Below are 6,846 nucleotides of genomic sequence, written 5' to 3'. Positions count from 1 at the left end.
CGTTGATTTCAAAATGCAAGCTTCAGATTGGCTGTTGCAACAAACTTGAGATCAGCTTGCAACTAATCAGCTTAATGGGGAGATACATCAATGTATTAGCATCTATATCTTTTGCGTAAGAAAAACTTACCTATTTCTATCTGTGTGTATCGGATGCTGATGATATCTATCCTCAATTACAGATATCATTCCAATCTGCATCTGTGTGCAATGTTATAGAAATTTGTCTACAACTACGATTACAATTCCTGTCTGTTTCTGTTTGGATTGTGATGCATCGAATGCTAATCTATCTGTAATTACGGATACCGTATTCATCTGTACCTGTATACAATGTTGATCTATAATAGATGCAGATGAATCCGGTATCCGTAATTGTGGATAGGTACCGTCAGCATCCGATGCATACACAATCCAGAACAGACAGGAATTGTAATTGTAGTTGCAAACAAATTCCTATAAGTTAACATTGTACACAGATGCAGATAGGTACGGTATCCATAATTGCGGATAGATATCATCAGCATCCGATACATATAAATTGCATACATACAGATAGAAATAGGTAAGTTTTTCTACTGTAAAAACTTGTAGATGCTAATACGTTGACAGATTTCTATTAACAAACCAATTACATTTTTTGTCTGCATTTGCAGATATAATAGTTGCTCACAGAAACGTGAATAAGAATTGAATATTCTTTTCAAACAGTATGTCCATAAAAATTCGTTAGAAGTTCTATCTGTTTCTGACTGTTTCTAATTGTTTCCAATAGAAATTTTTAGAGGCAATAAGCCCGTAAGTCACTCGGGAAAAGTACCGCAATCACGTACATGTGCTAACTGCTAAAGTGCTAAATTACGATCGTAAACTGCGGATAGATTATACTAACTGACAACATTTGCTCAAACACAAATAGAAACCGATAAGTCTTGTACTCGCAAATACAATCACAATCTAGAACATTTAAAAACGTGCAATTGCGGATAAATTTTGTGCATACGACAATGCGTATAGAAACGTATATCCGGTGTGCGTGGCAGTTTTATATTGATATATCAGCTGTTTGCAAATGCGTATAAATTACGATATAACGCAAATTCGTATAGGTACGGATAGAAACACAATCGTAAACTGCGGATAGATTTCAGTATCTGCTAACGACCACGCAACGCAAACACAGATCGATATGTCCTATATTCGCAAATACGAATGTGTATCAGTATTCTGTATATGCAAACAACCTGATAAATTTTTTGTCGTAAAATATAAGTACAATGGAACATTACATGTTGCGTGTAAGTGCATGTAAGTACGCATAAATTTTGCATTCGCAAAAGCACATACATCCGATTGATTACGATAAATTCGGAAAAATTATCGATCAGCATTTGCAGATATTCAATTTACAGTTAATGCCGATAGAAATGTGTAAGATTTTGTAGTAGAAATTTTTTCATGTGGATACATTTAAATATATATCCAATAATTTCTTATAAATTCGGATAAATCTCGTATATGGATTTATCGGTTTCTATTGAGAATTTCCGGTAGGATTTATATAATTTTTTGAAAAATTTGATGTCTTTGTAGAAAATTTTTCAGATTTTTATTACAAATTGAAACACTTAGAAATGCCTAGAGGTTACATTTTTTCTAGAATTTTTATATATTAAAATTCTAAAATATCTTAAAAAATTTCTCATACCATAATTCCTAATAGAATCTTGTGAAATCTGAATAAGTTTAAGATATATTTTCAAAAATTATCAAATATTTAAGAATTATTAAAAATCTTTAAATATTTTAGAATCTATATGTGATCTATATGTGATAAATTTTAAGAAAAAAATGTAGATTTTCTCAGTATTCCCCAGTAAACAAGAATGGATTGAAATGAATTGAAATGAAATTAATGTGAAAATGCCATGATTATAACAATTTTAACTAATTAGTAGCGACTGAAGTCATAATCACAGAACTGACATTTCGATGCTTTTAAGCTAATGTTTACCCTATTTGATCAATATTTATAAATACCCTAGTGAAAATTTTTTTCAGAGTTTTTCATATAATTTTTCAGAATTTCTATATAATTTTATAACTCTCTCACATTTCTTATACGACTTGGAACATTTTTCACAAAATCTGCATCTTCTCAGAATTTTTTATACATGCTAATCATGAAGTGAATCGTAAGATTTCTAAGATTTTTTATAAGTATAATTTCTGATGAAATGTTATAAAATTTAAAAATATTTTTTAAAAACCATAGGATGAGAAATTTCAAAATATTTCAGAATTTACTTGTATGAAAAATTCTGAAAGAAGACGTAAACTTTTCGAATATTTCTGAATATTTCTGAAAAATATTCCAATTCGTATAAAAATTATGAGAAAAATTATCTCCAAGATCCATTTAAAAAAGAAAATTAACTCATGACTCTGTTTCTTGTAGACATTTTATATAATTCTCGATAACAAATTTTTCATAAATATATGTATATAAATATGTATAAATATACATTACATAAATGTATATTTAATTATATACAATGTATGCAATGTATATTATATATATAATTATGTATGAGATATGTCCGTACACATGTTCATACATCCTTTTTTTATTTGTAAAATTACTTTTTAGTAAAAATAATAATATATAATAATAAGAAAATATCAAAAATAATTAAAAGGAAAAATTTTGCATTGTTTATTTTAGAAAAAATCAAATTTGAAGAAATGTAAAAGAATTGCTTATATATAACTGTGTATAAAATTATACATAGTTATGTATGCAAATTTTTTTACATTTTACAAACTTGATTTTTTTCTAAAACAAATAATACGAAAAGTGTTCAAATCTTATTCACTATTTTTGATATTTTCTCAATATTATTATTATTTTTAGTACACTAAAAAGTAATTTTACAAAAGAAAGAAAAATATATGGACATATTTCATGTATTATTATATACGGTTACAAATATTTATGCATGTTAGGTATGTTTATACATATTTATACATATTGATGTATAAAAAGTTTTTTACCGGGATGTTACCTATATATTTGCTTCATAATATTTTATATTAATATATTTAATTATCCATATCTTTTGTTTATATTTTATAATATTTAAATTTACAATTATATATTTCTTAACTTTATTTTAAGATAAAAATAAAAAAAGAAGTATTATTTCAAGTATATATAAAGTATTATATAAAGCAATAATTTTTTCATTTTTTATTTACAAAATTTTACCATTTGTTTTTAATAACAAAAACATTTGTTGCAAATGTTAAATTCTTAGATTTCTTGTTTTCTGTCAGATTCTTATCAGAATAAAATTGTTTATGATATGACATTATTGATACAGAATAATTTGACCCCATAACTTAAATTACAAATAAAATAGACTTATCTGATTTTGTGAAAAACCTATCAGTTTTTAATTTTTTATTGATTAACGCGTGAAAGATTATACTAAAAATAAATAGAATTGTATTATTAAAAATTTTGATCTACATTGGGCGTATTAATTACCTCTTAAATTAAACGAAATTTGATCAAAAGTCTTAAACAAAATAGGGGAGACTGGGGACAATTGCAACGGAGGTAAGTTGTAACAATACACATATCTTTTAAATGATAAGAGATAAGATGATCATATGAACAACAAAAATAATCGATATCAAGGCCTCATGTCATCAATCGCGCGTGCGCCATACATATATAAAAGATTATACATATACTCATTGTCAGACAAGCCACGTAAGTGTAAATTTACGATTTTATACTTTTTTGCTTTAAATTTTGAAATAAAATGTTTTTTATCATATTTTCATTTTATTAATTATAAAATATATTTTCTCAAGCTATGTGTATGTCTTTTTTTAAATAATTTTAAATATATTCATATAAATTTTGACAACATCGGTTTGGAGTATTAAAAGAGTTTGTTGGAGTATTAAAAAAGTACCAGCTAAAGGGTACATTGTAACACCATTAATGATAAATGTTAAGAAAAACTCACCTCAAATTTTGATAAAAATACACTGAATCGATGCGTTTTCGCATAAAAATAAAGATTTGACAAGAAAAAAAATGTCACTTTGCTTCGTGAACTGAAATATTCTAAGTTAAAACTGTTCAGATAGGAAGTCTGTGTAAATACTGTGATGCGAGCACGCGATGAGGTCACATTTTTATGCTCTATAGCCACGTGCGAATGCGTTATAAGTATTTCTTATTGTAATACATACTATTCACTGCTTCAAAAACAAATTATCTATTCTGAAACACAAATTTACTACTTTAAAAATACAAATTCATTGCTTTTAAATAAATGCTCTCCTTTAAAATACAAATTCACTACTTATTAATAGCAAATTTACTGTTTTTTTTGGAAACAAAAAAAAATATAAAAAGATAATTTCTATTTTAGAACAGATAATTTGTTTTTAGAACATATTACAACTTTGTTGCAATACTTACACTGAGAAAAAAACAGTCTAAATTTAAATAAATATTTATTTGAATATTGCCAACTAAACATTTACTTACAATAAATAAATATTTACTTAATAAAAAGAAATGATTGTTAAATTAAATTAATATTTTTTGTACTAAATAAATAAATTTTTATATTTAATAAATATTTAGTTGGTTTAAATATTTATTGAAATTTAAGATTTTTTTTTTCAGTGTAGTTTTGTTTCATTTTGCTTTAAATCGGGGCAAGATGTACTAATTCGGATTCTGACATTTTACTCATAAACAGCCTAAAATTACACTTTTTTGCAAATAATATCATAAAATAAATCATAAATAATTGTTGTGTCATGTGCAAAAGAGATAAAAAATACACTGAATACACTCGATACGTTTTCGCGTAAAAATAAAGATTTGACAAGAAAAAAGTGTCACTTTGCTTCGTGAACCGAAATATTCTAAGTTGATGAGTCTATTCAGATAGGAATAGTCCAAAATCTCACCGCGAGTTTGTGCACCTATCGTGTCTGCAGATGAAATGTAAAAAAAAAAATCGAAGTTTGTGTTGAGGGCAACATTAAACCGCAAGGGTACCTAAAAAAAAAGTGATCAAAAATATCATTACGACTTACGACTTACGAGAGAAGAAGCGAGCGTGCGGCTCCGGGCGATGAACAAGGACGCAGCTGATGGTCACAACACAAACTCGCGCACAGACGTTCAACCGTCAGTTGTTGCAGCCTTGTTCACTGCCTGGAGCCACGCGTTCGCTCCTTCTCTCGTAAGTCGTAAGTCGTAATTAATGATATTCCTAACTACTTTTTTTTAGGCACTCTAGCGATTTAGTGTTGTCTTCAACACGAACTTTGATTTTTTTTTACATTTCATCTGCATATTCGATTAGGTGCACAAACTCACGGTGGGATCTCGTACTAGAAGTCTGTCACAGCCAAATACTGCAATGCGAGCACGCGCTGAGGTCACGTTTGGAAAATGATGTATTCGTAATAATATATCAAATTTATTGGCTGATTTTTAAACTGCAAGCGAATAAAATCTCAAATAAGTTATTGCTCCGCATAATTCATCATCGCGTTTGATTTTTAGAATTATTTTCTCAAATAAAGTTGAGTGAGAGAGGAACTATAATACAATTATATATAATTATATATGAAATTTTTTCTCGGGAATATCATAATTGTAGTACGTTTCTACCCATTTATCGATTATTTATAAGAAAAAAATTCTCATGCATATAAAATTAATCATTGCAAATCTCCTTATTTCAATAAAGTATTGTATAAAAAAAGGATCGATCCCGTTTCATTGTTTTTATATGTTTATAATTATACATAAATAGCATTTAGATTTGCATAGATAAACGTATATGAGTTGCTTATTATATATGCTTATTATATGGTTATTATATACTCTTAATATTATATATGCTTGTTGTATGTAGGTATATCAATAATTGAGTGATCGTTTTAAAAGGTAATATTTTTCTTGTACCATAAGTGACTAAGTATATAACGTCGAAATTACCGAACGCACAATATTTATTGCATAAAAACAATAGAGATGGAATCGCGTAGAAGGTAGTTGCAAACGTAAATATTTGCGTGTCAGCCATTATATCAGGAAATCCGAATGAATTCCGATTGAAATTATTCAATAAAGAAGAACTATAAACCCAATGAGAGCTGACACAGTTGTACGTGTATAATAAAAAATAATATATAATAATATATGCCAATTATACTAATTATGTACGTTTCAATCATAAGATTAAGTTCTCTTCAGTGTAACATTGTCGGAGTCAAATTGATACGTTGTAAAAAATTTTTTTTTTGGTGCTTAGCATATATTTATATTTTTTATTACAATTGTATCGGCTCTCATTGGCTTTGTACTCCTTTATTGATTTAATCTTTGGAGCCTTATTCAATTTTAATCAGAATTATTTAATTATTCCCTAAATTTTTATTGTGTTTTTTTAGAGAAAATGGAATAATTCTGATCGAAATTTATTCGAATAATTGATCAATAATATGTACATATATAATAATTTCTCTGCGCTGAGAGTTTGTAATTTTTAACGACAGTTAGTGTCGGCATCGTTGTGCAGCTTTTTTATTATAAATGTAATAGGTTTAACAATTGCGCAATAATAAATATAGTGATATTGATAATGTCGTTAAGAATTACAGAACTCAAGTTGTTTAGTTGAATTTTTTGGATCGTGCATATATTACTTCTCTTTTTTTTTCCAAATGTGAAGAAGAAAAATAAACTGTGCAAAAACCTCAGAAAACAAATTATGGAAACATTATTCCGGTAAAAAATTT

Source organism: Trachymyrmex septentrionalis, unplaced genomic scaffold, assembly GCF_001594115.1.
Source record: "Trachymyrmex septentrionalis isolate Tsep2-gDNA-1 unplaced genomic scaffold, Tsep1.0 scaffold374, whole genome shotgun sequence".
NCBI lineage: Eukaryota > Metazoa > Arthropoda > Insecta > Hymenoptera > Formicidae > Trachymyrmex > Trachymyrmex septentrionalis.
Note: the sequence above shows the minus strand (reverse complement) of the source record.